At 36.5% G+C, this 14,244-nt stretch overlaps 1 pseudogene; it reads left to right on the forward strand.

The window, feature by feature from the left end:
• The first annotated feature begins 7,742 nt into the window (after positions 1-7,742).
• LOC118006766 lies at positions 7,743-13,755 on the forward strand (annotated as a pseudogene).
• Positions 13,756-14,244: the final 489 nt, after the last annotated feature.

Genomic DNA, 14,244 nt, shown 5'->3' on the forward strand with positions numbered 1-14,244 from the left:
TTTTTTTAAGATTTGATTATTTATTTTATTTGCCAGAGAGAGAGAGAGAGAGAGCACAAGGAGGGGGAATGGCAGGCAAAGGGAGAAGCTTCTCAGCAGGGAGCCCAGTGCTGAACTTGATCCCAGGACTCTGGGATCATGACCTGAGCCAAAGGCAGACGCCTAACGACTGAGGCATCCAGGCGTCCCTATCATATTTTTTAATTGGTCTCCCTGTTGATAAAGACTTTGGTTAGTTCTAATTGGGGGCTACTATAAATAATGCTGCAGTGGACATCCTTGTATATTTATTTTGGCATACTTCTACAAGTCTAAGTTCCTAACAGTGGATCGAAGGAAAAGTACATTTTAAAACTTGATGGTGAGGGCGCCTGGGTGGCTCAGTCAGTTGAGCGTCTGCCTTTGGCTCAGGTCATGGTCCCATAGTCCTGGGATCGAGCCCTGCATCAGGCTCCCTGCTCTGTGGGGAGTCTGCTTCTCCCTCTCCTCCCCACTTGTGCTCTCTCTCTCACTATCTCTGTCTCTCTCTCTCAAATAAATAAAATCTAAAAAAAAAAAAATTAAAAAAAAAAAACTTGATGGTGAGATTTACTTCTAGAAAGGTTGTTCCAGTTTACCTGCCCACCAGGAGCATGTGAGAGTGCCTGTTTCCTGTTGGTAGTAGAGAATCTTGCCTCTTCCAGGAGGCCTTTGACATCTGCAGTGTTGAGAAAGCAAGTCCAGCCCCTGGGCTGGGGGCAGCAGCTGGACCCCTCCATAGCCTGTGCCTCCTCCACTCCTCGTTGATTGTGAAGTGACAGTCTCAGTGTGGGAGCCAGCAGCCTCTCTTTTGGGTATAGGAAGCACACACTAGATTTCCCTTATCACTTTAGCATGGTTGTCCTGACTGTCCCAAGGTGAGAGAGTAAAGAACCACATCCTCTGACTCTTTCAGGTGAATAAGGCATATAGACAGAAGACCCAATCCTGCTGCCCAGACAAAAATTCAGACAATCCCAGAGCAGGTGAGACTCTCCTGGTTATGTGGGTCTTCTCCCCTGTGTGTGGGTCTTCCCCATCTGCATTCCTGTCTGAGTGCTATGGAGTACCTGGCTTTGGGCTCTGGACGCCAAGGCTGCACTTGGCATGTTAGAGGCATCTGGTCAGTTGCTGATGTGCTCAACCTTCCTTGCTGGTCTGTCATTTGCTGACATTGGCTCTTCTGCAGCCTGGTGTCTTCTTGGAGGTGCTTTCCTGAGGGAACATGCTATCACCAAGTCTATTTTTATTGTTCTCTCTTTTTGATCCTCATGTTTAGCTGAATGAATCTACCAGCTTTCTCAGGCGTGGGAGATACTGACTGATGGCAGCCAGGGTAAATGCATCACCCTCTTTCTGAATTGTCTGCCATGGTTAGATATCACTGTGGCTCTTCAACATTGGTCCACTAAACTCTGTCCTGTGGCACAGTCCTTGCTGTCCCAGCCTGCAGACCCGGTCACCAAGCTGCCAACCCATGGCTCTGGGGCTAGGTGACAGGGCTAGGAAGACGGCTGAGCTCTGTGCTTGTTCTCTGGCTGACTGCCCCTGGTGTTCCTTTCTCCTGCCGGCTGCACATGACAAAGTCAGAAAAGCCAAGAAACAGAAACAGAGACACCCAGAAACTTTTGATGAGAGAAGGAAGTAAAAGTGAAGATGATGTGGTTGTGCTTGGTGGCCTGTGGTTTTCCTGGGCCCTGTTGATGGCAGTTACCTTACCTTTCTTCCTGCAGCTTCAGTTCCAGCAACTCAAAGCCTCTTGGCCCTGGCTCCCAGAAGAACCCTGGTCTCAGGGGTGGGTTCTAAGGGTACTCTTAGGAATAATAACAATGATTGTATCTAAACAAATATTTGGAACAGTAACATGTGCCGAGAACCTTAAGCATTTTACATGTTTCAAATAATATAAACCTCAAACCACCCTGTGTGCTAGATTTTATTTTCTCTACTTTTTTCAGATGGGAAAATTGAGGCACAGGAAATTAATTTTCTTGAGACTAAAAAACAAAAATATAGGATTCAACCCCAAGACAAGTTTGACTCCCATGAATTTAGTTTAGTCCTCTAAATCATGGTGGACATTGTTTGTATAGCTTTTATAACACTAATAAATTAATCAACTAATAAATTATTTAACACATCACACTAATAAATGAATTAATATATGAAGTATTTAGCATATCAAAGTTGAAAGGATATTCAGCCTCAGTCTACCCTAAATCCTTGGAATTTGATAACCCAAGCCTCATGGACATTTCCTCGGTTTTAATATTCGTGTTGGAATTCTCCCTAACAGAAAAATAACAAGATTTATTCTATTATTGTTGATGTTTCTTAAATAACCTGCAGAACAAATAACATAATAATGAAACCACGTCCAGCGATTAGCTGCTAAAGCACACCCTCTTTCATTGCACAAAAATACTCTTCTGCATTGATAATGACATGTTATGTAAAATAATTTGTGACCTCAGCTTATAACTAGTCTGCCTGTAATTAACATTACTGAAGAATTCTAAGTCCTAACCATATTTTCAATAGAAGGGAACATATTGAGGAGGGAGAAAAATTCATCTTAATTATTTTTAACAGCTTTGTTACGCTTTTTTCCACAGACTCTATTTAATAGTGTTTTCATTTTATAACGCTCTACATTTTAAAATATATATTTACTAACAGACTCCAGCAGTGTGATTAAAAACTTAAGAAGTTATTTGAAGCAAATATTATTAGTATTTAAAATACCTGTAAGTACAGGGGCGCCTGAGTGGCTCAGTCGTTAAGCGTCTGCCTTCGGCTCAGGTCATGATCCCAGGGTCCTGGGATCGAGCCCCGCATTGGGCTCCCCGCTCGGCGGGAAGCCTGCTTCTCCCTCTCCCACTCCCCCTGCTTGTGTTCCCTCTCTCGCTGTGCCTCTCTCTGTGTCAAATAAATAAATAAAAAATCTAAAAAAAAAAAAAAAATACCTGTAAGTACACACATAAGAATGATGTTGTCTTTTTATTCAAAATCAATGTTTTCTATGCCAGCTAAATGAATTATAAAATTATCAATTAAGTCTCTGGTATTTCCAAAAGTGAACTTATTTGATTTCAACCATATTCTGAATAAATCCATATTCTTTGAAAATTATATCATATGATAAACCAATATATATAAGTTATCAGCAGAAGTCTGATTTCATATTTTTTTAATGGCCAACTTCCTATGTACTGCCAATGTTAGAGTAAGCTCTAGGGCATCGAGACTTCCCTTGACTGCAAACAAAAGTAGAGCGAGCAGCCGGGGATCTATTCCAAGCTCTCAATTCCATCCCTGTGGGGCCCTTTCAGTAACAGATGCAAAATTTCTTTCTCTATTTCATTTCTTCTATTTCATATTTTTCTAAATTAACATTTCTTGAAAACACAGAAGTTTGTCACATTAGTCTGAAAACAGAAATGCAAACTCCAAAATAAATTTGACAGCACAAATTGTTCTGTAACTGATCTTATAGTTCTTTCTTATTATAATTCTAAAGACTTCTGACAAGTTTTTTATCTGAATATGTGTATATATACATATGCTTGTATATTATGCATTTTTTTAGAAACAGTAACAATAACAGCAATAACAATCAATTTTTTCTTCCTTGCTTTTAGGGAAGAAGAGTAAATAAAGTATCAAGGACCCTGAGAAAATTATACTTTCCCTATGGGGTCCAAAATTAGTGAAATGGATATCTAAGAGAATTTTATATGTGAAATAACAGCAATATAATTAAAATCTGAGCATAAGACCTCAACTTATTTTGAAGGAACTTTTAGTTTTTAAGATGATTGAAGACTTCCAAGTTCTAATGGCACTAGTTTTATATTAACAGATTGAATATTAGAATGAATTACAACTGCTCCAAAATTCTGATGTAAGCTAGAAGAATCAAAATGGAATCAAAGTGTATTTTCTTTAAATGTAAAATAATATACATACTATGGATATGCTTAAACATGTGCGTTGTGTCTGTGTGTGATATGTATATAATTTTATAAAGTGTGCTTATACAAATATAATTTTCCAATGATTTCACTCAAAACTGTTTACTAAAACTGCTAAAACAATAAAAAATACATATTATATTTAATTCCACTTCAAGTTTTAAGATAATTGCATATAAACATAAACATAGAAATACTAAGACATTCATTACTTACTGTTGTTCATAACCTTATCATGTAAGTTTAAAATTATTTCAATAGTCTTAATTTTGACACTGTATTTGCTATGGTAATCAACTAAACCAAGAATCCACCTGAGTATCAGGCTTTCAACAAAGAAAAATGCTTGTGATTAACATGCCCAAATATTATAGCATTTGAAAAAATAAAAATGCAACATATGTAAATAGAAATGACAGAATAATTTTCCCAAAGCACACATAGCAAAAAATCTAAAGGAATAGCAAATGAAACTTAAAGATCAATTCCATAATAACTCAGCATTATTTTTCTTAAAAAAACAGAGCAGTATAAATCTTAAATGATGTTAACATATATCACCAACCCAGCTCCCAGAAAAATCACAAGATTCAAGCCTCCTTTGCTACCAGCATGTATTTGTCTCCCTTCCAATATTTGAATTGATCTTTATTTATTCAGTACAAATTACTGTGGAAATGTTTTAATGAAAAATAACAAAATCCAAGAACAAAAAAAAATAGCTGGTTATGTAATATGCTATTTAATCTTTTTAAATGAAGCCTCATTTTAAAAATAAATAGACTAAAGACAGAGTAGTTAATTATATGCATTCTCTTGAGTTAGTTCTTTATGATTTGACAACTTGCACGGCAGCTGTTCCTGTAAATATGACAATAAATTTCTAAATCTCCAGAGAACTGGTAAATACAGGCAGATGCACTTAACTGCTGGTGGGCAACAAAAGTCAGACTGCAGGAAACTGTGGCACTAATGTAGCTCTTGATTAATCTCTAATTACAGTTTTGTCATCTTAGCAGGGAGACAAAACTATATCACTTCCTAAATAGGCAAGCAGCATTTTGGCACCTAGCAACCGGCAGTTCGTTCCTATTAGCTGCAGTGGACCCGATGCTGTTACAGGGGAGGTGGTTATGGATCACTGCTCTATTATTTATGGAGCAGCATTTCCAGAGGCCTTCACAACAGTAGATAAATTAGCAGCTTAATAGGCCAGCACTAACTAAAAACATAGCATAAGCTGAAACATCAAGTATGAAATTAAAATGTGACTTGCTCATAATGTTTGCATCATACATGGAAAGAAATGCTCATTTATTTCTGTTAATTATTCAACAAATAGAGCGTGAATGTGAGCATATTAATGAAAACCATATAGACATATTTTCAATCATTTCATATTGTTTTTATAAAGTACTTACATCAAATCTTTCTGAGAGATATTTTTAAAAATTCATTTTCCTCCCCCTTAGGGGATTCTCTTGGTTTCGTTCTTAAGCCCAGGGATGATAGGTGGCAAGCATTAATTAGAACTAGTGCAGTCACAAGAGAGCCCTAAGTATCTGTGTAAAAGTGCCTTATTAAGCTCAAAATGGGCAAATGAGGCTGATTCTCATCATGCTTCCACATCCCTTTCACTTTGGGTGCGATGAAAAAGTCTAAGAAATGACCTCACACCTCTGTCTGTGTCAGTAATTTGAAGGGAGATATAAAATTCTTAAGTATTTTTTTCAAAAGGCAATCCATAGGCAGGTTTACTTAATTAAAATTAATGGAACATCTTCCTTAATCTTGATAGTGGTGACTCTATTATTAATATGATCCTGCTCAGGAGATCCAAAATGTAATATGCCAAATGATTTTTTCTCATTTCCTCCAATTTTACTAAAAATTGTTTTTAAATAAAATGGCATGATACATATTTTTAAAGCATCCCCTTGTATTTTTTAATTATAATTCCTATAAGAATTTCATCCAAATGAAGATGTCCTATATTTACATCACTGCATGACTTCAGAAAAATATTTTTTTTTCTGACAACACAAGTTGTAAAGTCATTTAAAAAAAACTAACATTGCATCAAGATATTATGAACAAAATGAAATTTCTTTAATTCAACTGCCTGGAATATCCTGCAACAATTGAGAAGCCATCCTACTGAAATAAGACCACTCTAGAAATTGTTTCCATTTATAAATTTATCTTTTGAGTAATTCTTCCTTAATGATGACTCAAATTTCTATCACCACAAATTCTGAATATAAAATTTCAGTATCATTATGTCACTCTACCCTACAAGGAAATAATGGAAGATGGCAAAGTTTGGAAAGAAAGCCGTGGGTTCAATTCTAGGGTGTAGAGCCGGTGTCTTTGAGATACCCAAGTGAAGATGTTCGCTAGCCAGTTTGACAGGTATGGAATTCAGAGAACTCAGAGCTAGAAAGAGAAATTTTAGAATCATTATCCCAGAGACAGTAATTGAAGTCATAGGCATGGATGAGATAGTGTAAAGAGACAATGGAACATGAGAGAAGAGTGAAAATCAGGAACAAGCCTTGAGGAATGTCAATATTTCAAAACCAGCTAGAAAAGGTTGAGGTGGAAAGAAGACTGGAAGAAATGACCAAAGAGCATGAGAAAAAGTGGTAAATGTGCCATTGCCAAGGCCAAGGGAAGGGAGTTTTGAAAAATGGAAAGACCATTTGAATGCAATCAGAAGATCAAGTATTGAGTATATTGGAGAATAAAAACTCGATACACTAATAGGAAGGTGAACAGAACTATTTCAAGAGAATGATGAGCAGGGATGGAAGCCAAATTTGAGAGAGTTGAGGGGTAAATAAATGAGAAATATGAAAAGAGAGTGGAATGACCACTTTGTTCTTCTGTTAAAACTTGTAATTAAAGAGGAGAAATTCAATGATAGCTGAAAGACTTGATTGTGTGTCGCTGCTCTTATTGTCTTAGGAAGTAGGAGAGCAGAATTGAAACATTGCCAGTAGACAAAGAGATAAGATTGAAATAAATAGTTTAAGAGTTCCCAGGTATGACAGGTCCTTCTTTCTTGTTCCAAGGAGCTTCATGTTAACTTTTGATAGTGCTGTTTGGGGGCAGTAAGGCTATGAAGAGGCAAGAAATTTATTCTTACTGTTTTCAATCTCTGAGGGATTTTTTCTGATGCTCATGGCACTTGGGTCAAACTATTACTGTGATGATCAGTCAAAATCGTGTAGCAATTCTCAGGTAAACCACGAAAGCTTTGTCTATGTCTCCATCAGACTTCCCTCAAGATGGCTAAGATGAAATTACAGCTCCACTCCTAAATTCTGCTGGTTAGGCTAATCTTCTGCAGACTTAACCCAACATAGGCTCTAAGATGGAAAACCATGTTCTTCAGTGAAACAGCAAGTGTTCTCAAAAGAATAACACAGCATAGAAAATGTGGAGAAAGTACCTTTGACGTTTTCTATTGTCTCTTAATTCACAGAGTTGGACCTTTGTTGTGAGTATGTTCCATCTTCGTTTTTTTCCTCCCACTTTCCATTTTCAAGCTTCCAAATCTGGTCCTATCATCTGCTCTTGGGAAATTCATCCTTGCTACCCCAATTTTGTGTTCCTCCCTTCCCCACCATTCTTATATTCAACCTTGGTCTCTTTTTGTGCCTGACAGTGTAAAGTATTTCAACTTAGTCCAAATGATCTCAAAGGCTTCTTTTTACTTACTTCTTTTGATTCAAAATAGGAAGCGCTATGGCCTGTAAGCAAAAAGTGAGGGTAAACACAAATGCTCCCATTCTGGCTTACATTCCTATCAGGGAGAGAGCTATGACTAAATTTTTTATGTGTTTACCTAAAAATCAAGCTCACCTTAACAAAGGAATGTTATGAATGTTACTGCAGTGGTAATACAGTCTAATCTCATTTGTGTAGAATATATTCCTCCTTTGAGCGTGATTTTGATTTGACTTTTTTGGGACAATTACATGACCATTATTTGCAAATATTTTTTTTCCACTTGGGTAAAGTATTATAGGCTCCACCATACTAGTGTAAACAACTCCTTCCTTCTTGGCCCTCCAAATTTCTCCTTATACAGAATGAGGGCAGGGTGGTTTCCAAACCAATATCCTTCCTAATCTTTGAGAAATTTAGGATGTTTGGGATCCAGAAGAATGATGAAAAGATTGGCTATAGAGGGATGATGAACAACTTCTCTTAAAGAAGGGACCAAGGAAAAAATAGGTGCAAATGTCCAAAAATTAAAGAACATTTGAGTGAATTTTTGTCTCATGCTTTCTATTTTCTCCATGCCCATTTTCATCTGGAATGGCAAATTTAGTGTTTTGAAGAGAGTGAAGAAGGTTTTAAATAGTTTTTGTTGTAAGTACCAGGAGAGTGAATCAACTGGAAAAACATAGAATTTCTGTGCTGATTAAGAAGCATATGAGATTGGTAATCATAAATTGACAGTGGTACCAATTTATTCTAATGCATACTTTCTTGAACAAGAATCAGCTGCAAAATAATAGAAAGTAGGTAAATATTTTTGTTCGCCCATGTTGGGGATTTTGCCACATTGATAATATAAGAAAGGAGCAAGATTGTGACTGAAATGATAGACCACAGAACCCAAACTGAATGTGAAAAGAAATAAAAGGAGAAGGGTACCAGACTGATAGAAAGAAGAGTCTCCTAGAACTCAGGAAAATGTCCCAGTAGGGATATTTGAGCTCTCAAGCTGGAATAATAGGAAAATTTTATCAGGGAATCTCATGTTCTATTTCAATGATTTTGGGTGGAAGAGTTATTTCTGGTGATGACAGTGTTCAACATATGATTTTGGTAGTGCGGATGAAGTAATATTAAACAAATCAAGAGACATAGATGTCAGGGAATTGGAAAAGTCAGTCCTGTGGATATTGACATGTCCATGGATGAAAGAGAAAACCATGAGTAGTGTGCCAAAGTTTACACTTTATGAAGAAGGAGTCAATGATTCAGCTATAGAGCACTAACTCCAACAAATAGGTTATTTTTACTTTATTTTGTTTTATTTTTATTTCATTTTATTCTATGTAAGTAGCCTCCATGCCCAACATGGGGCTCGAACTCATGACCCTGAGATCAAGAGTCTGATGTTCTACCAAGTGAGCCATCCGAGCACTCCTTTATTTTAAATAGGTGAATTGGGGAATAATCATCTGGAGAAGCAATCAAGAACAAGGAGGACACCAACCACTCCTCTAAGCCATTAGTCATATCAAAGAATTAATACAAGATAACGGAAACCAACAATAAAAAGAAAATTCTAAAATGTCCCATATAAAACACTATAAATAAAATGGTGGGGTTTTTTTTCTTAAAAATCAAATTTATTGTAGTTTCATTAAAAAATAAATAGACATTAATATATTACAGTGAAAATAATTTTAAAAGTCCTAATTGTTTTTAGCATTCCTAGATTATTTTTCTTATATCAAAATGTAGGGAAATCTTCATGAAACCTTGAGTAAGCCTTCAGGTGTCATCTGAAATGCTGTGCAGATGGGGTAGAAATACCAGACAAAACCTTCCTTAGTGAGCACATGAAACGCATAGCTAACCTTAAAGAAGAGACACAGTCAATTAGTTTTAATAGTATGGGTATTCGGGAAGATTTGTTTAATGATGACACCCTCATTTTACTGAATCAATACCAGGGAGTGTTTTACAATGAAATGTCTCTCTCTTGTGAGTAATTTACAATAAATAAATCCATAAATCTATCAAGACAGAAAATAAAGCCCCTTTACTAGTCTGGGAATCTATAAGATATGCATGGTTAAAGATCAGCAAGAACTTTTGACACCAAAGTTCCAGGTCAGCAGATGGGTCACTGGAACTCTAGCAGTAAATTTGGGAAAGGCTGATCAAAATGATTTATTCATTAAGGATTTGTTTACTGATCATGGGTTTTTAATACATAAATATCTCTGGTATATAGATAAAAAAATGGATTACATTTTTGCAGAAAACAATCTCCTTGCTTGACATGCTATCAGGTTCTATCCTTCTTAAATGTTGTGTGTTTGTACTCTATATTTCAGCCTCTGTGTCATAATCCAGACACTAATTCTATGACCTTGAATAATTTGGTTAATCTCTCATTGCTTCAGTTTCTTTATCTATAAAATGAGGTAATAATAGTACTTGCTCATACAGTAGTTTTGAGAATTAAATAAATTAGTCTGTGCATAGTACTTAAAGCTGAAAAATAATGCCAGGCATAGAGTAAGCACTCAATAACTATAACCTAGTACTATTACATTATTGTCATTATTAATAAAAAGACGACCAGAGGTACACTAAAGCATATATATGGATGGGCATAGGCATTGATTCTCTACTGACAAAAAACAAACAAAAAACAAAAAACAAGTGTGTTGAAATAACAAATGACCCATCTACATGGATTCTTTTGGCTTTGTGACCATTTGGGGACATCTGTCATCCTCCTCTTCCTCATTCAACATTAAACCTTTGATTTCATTTGTCTAAACCATATATGTGTTTGCTGTTTTTTTTTTCTTTTTAAGTAGGCTCCATGCCCAACATGGAGTCCATCATGGGGCTTGAACTCACAACCCTGAGATCAAGACCTGTGCTGAGACCAAGAGTCCAATGCTTAACCAACTGAGCCACCCAGGCATCCCCAAACCATATAGATGCTTTAGTGCATGTCTGGCAAAAGTACAACTGCCATTTTTTATTTTAATCATGTCCGTTCTTTCTTTCAGCAACCTGAAAATGTCACTGTACTGAATGATAGTAAAAATGAACATTTATTATTTATTATATGTCTGGCCCTATTTTAAACAATCTCATGGACAAGACACCATTAAAATCTCACTTTACAAATGGAGAGGCAAAGAGGCAGAATAAGTTGTCCAAATATGTAGAGCCAGTAAATGGTAAAGGTAAAAATCAGACTTCCTTTAGGAAATCTGATTCTAAGGAAACTTTTAGGAGATACAATTCACTATTGGCCCCAAGTCTCTCAACACATCTTTGCTGAGTATGCCATAGTGCAAACTTCACCATCCTCTGGTAGCTAGTTACACAGGCAATTAAAATAGTCAAAGCAACCACAATGTGAGACCTTGCCATGTGAGACCTTGCTTCTCAAGGGAGGTTGGTTGACTTGCTTACTGCCTGCTGCAATAGGTGTTGAGCCTTATTCTTGGCTTCTTTAACTACTGTGCAATCTACTGAGTGTGAGGCCATTATGTGGCCCATCGTGTCACCTGTGTGGAACCACGTCATGATGGGAAACTAATGTCACATTGCCAATGCTTTTAGTGTCTGCTGTGATGTGAGCAATGAATAGATCAGCACTTTGATCTACTGAGACTCATTATCTACTTCTAGCACCTCTGAAGTTGTGGCAAGCCAAACTGCTTGTTTGCTTAGCTATTTCCTTTGAAGTCATGATGTCCTTTGCCATCTTCTATAAAGTTAACATTCTTCCCTGACAAATATGTATTAATCACTCATGTTACTGCCTCTGAAATTTATCCACTGGGTCCTTTTCTCTTCTTCCCATTGCTAATCTCCCTGAGTCAGGAAGAAATTCCATCCAGGATTAAATCCATTGGGTTTGATATTGGGTGCAAAATATTTCATTCCACATTTTTATGTTTTTTAAGATTTATATACTTTATAATATATTTCAGTGTATTATAGTATATTCTTTCAGGTGAGGCTATCTATAATTTATTTTTATAGCACCAGATGCTAGTATATTTCATGACACATAAAAGGTACTCAATACATGTATGTTGAGGGAATGAATGAATGAAAAAAATGAATGAACTAGCAATTGAAAGAATTAATATACAATAATTGGCTTTTCCTACTTGGGCAATTGTTCCATTATCACTTTTTACTTCTAGCTACCTAGTTAGAGCAGAATGGGTCTCCCCCATTGAAATGTCTTTCTTCAGAGAGGCACTGTATACAGTAAAAGTGTACTCATTAGCATTCAGTCATTCTGCATGTGTTCCTTTTGAAAGGCAATGTGACACTGTATAATAATACCCCTTAAGCTCCAGGATTAATTAGTAGAATTCTAATCATAGATTTGCTCCTAACTAAGCAGCTCATTTGATTTTCCTGAACTGCAAGAGACTCATCTTTTAAAATGAAGCTATTAATATTTGCTTTATGTCACAGACTTCTTGAAAAGAACAAATGTATTAATCTATGCAAATAAGTTGCAAAGCATTTGGCTGCAAGTAAGAGAATGGGCAGTTTAAAATAGTTTGAACAATGAGATATATTGTCTCAAATAAAAAGGAATTAGGAGGAAGGGAGGCTCCATGTTTCACTAATTCAGTGACTTGACAATATAATTGGGTCATTGAGAGAGTGGTCTTTCCCTTTCCCTCTCTGTTACCCTGAGCATGGCTCTTTAATCTAACCCTATGGTACCAAGGGGTTTCCAGATTCTATGTCCCACATGCAGACAGGACAGCATCTGGAAGCCAAAAAAGAGGCTATTTCCTTTTTAATGTATTTTTAAGATTGAAGAAAATAAATCCCCACTGATTGCTCTCATGTTTGATTGACAAAGAAATAGGACCACCATGGTTTTTCCTTATAGCAATGGTTCTCAAGCTTTATGCAAAATGATTCAATCCTTTCTATCTCTGCTTTTTCTCTTCAAGTTCAGCGTTTATATTATGCTACACACAGGTGAGCAAAAGTTGTAAATAAATGCCTGTGAATTTATTTTCAAAGACCTAATCTTAGTTGAGTAGTAAAAAGACAAAGCAGTACAGGCTCCTTATAATAGTGTTGAAGAATTACTCACCATCTGTGACACAATGTCAAGTTAAAATTATCTTCATATGTCAAGGTATAAAGCTCCTAATCAGGATCAAAGTTCTACCATGCTGAGAACAATGAACTCAATGCTGAGACTATCTTCCAATTTCTACCAGTGAACTCCATTAAATTTTCAATCTCAATAATGTTTTTGCTTCTAATGTGTAGCTAGTCTTGCTACTCTAAAAACTGCAGCAGCATCCATCAGATCTATTACTTCTATATTTGCAATCCCACGGGGCAGGCTCAATCTGTTTTTTGATAAAGACCTATTCTTTCACCTGCTGGCACATCTTACAGGAAAATTCAGCTCCTACAAAAAATAAGGCAGTAGAAAATGAATTCACAAATGCAGACCAAACTCTTTTTCCAGGGAACCATCAATTGGGCAGCATTCACACCAAAACTGTGAAGAAAATGACCTAGGTCTTCATAGAGATGTACTACATGTGCCTGTGTAACAACATCCATGTGACGTGAACAAGCACCTGTGCAAGGGCTCGCCATTATTCCCAGCAAGAATATCCAAAACAAGAATAGCAGGCTATGTCACACAACTGATGAAGGGGGTTCAGAGTGGCCTCAGGAGAATTATCCCCATTTTGTTGCAGAAGAAGGAGAGAGAAAGAGAGAATTATGTTCCTGAGTCTCAGCCCTGGATCAGGAGGTCATTTGAGTGGATTCTGACACTAAGGAAATGCTGAAGCTCTTGAACTTTAGCAGTCTGCCCAATCTTCAGCCCACTCAGCCCATAGTTGGAATGGACTTCAAAACACCATTTGGAGTTTTGAAATCTTTCTTCTATACTGTAATATTGCCAATAAACCTGCGACAACAACAACACGGAAGTAGACAGAGAAGTAAATCGAACTCTCTCCAAAATATTGACCCGGTGTAACCCTTCTTTTGGCAAAGATGCCACACAGAATCATTGTGTTTAATGAATAGCAAGTGTTCAAAAAGGACAGAAAAAGAAGAGCAGAAGCAGTGAAAAAGGAAGTTCAAGATCTGGCCCCAAAAAGGTAAGTTGGAAAAATATATTTGCTCTTATACAATTGCATGTGTGGGTATGTTTGTGTATATACATGCAACTGTATATAAGCATATGCATATACATATGTGTATATCGTGTATACATATACATATATGTATCAGCATATACATAAATATGCATATATATACATGCAGCTAGAGATATGTATGCATATTCATATTCACATACACATACACATATAAATAAAATTTATGAATAGACTTATTAACTAAAGATGTTTGAAAGAAATGATCTGATTCCCCTTTGAGAGGCTAAATGAGAGACATATGTAAGGTAAAATTAAGTGGTGGTTAGTGGCAGAAACAAAGAAAAGCTTTGCAACAAACTGATGGA

This window comes from Mirounga leonina, unplaced genomic scaffold (assembly GCF_011800145.1).
Source record: "Mirounga leonina isolate KUSES-001 unplaced genomic scaffold, KU_Mleo_1.0 Mir_99, whole genome shotgun sequence".
Lineage (NCBI taxonomy): Eukaryota > Metazoa > Chordata > Mammalia > Carnivora > Phocidae > Mirounga > Mirounga leonina.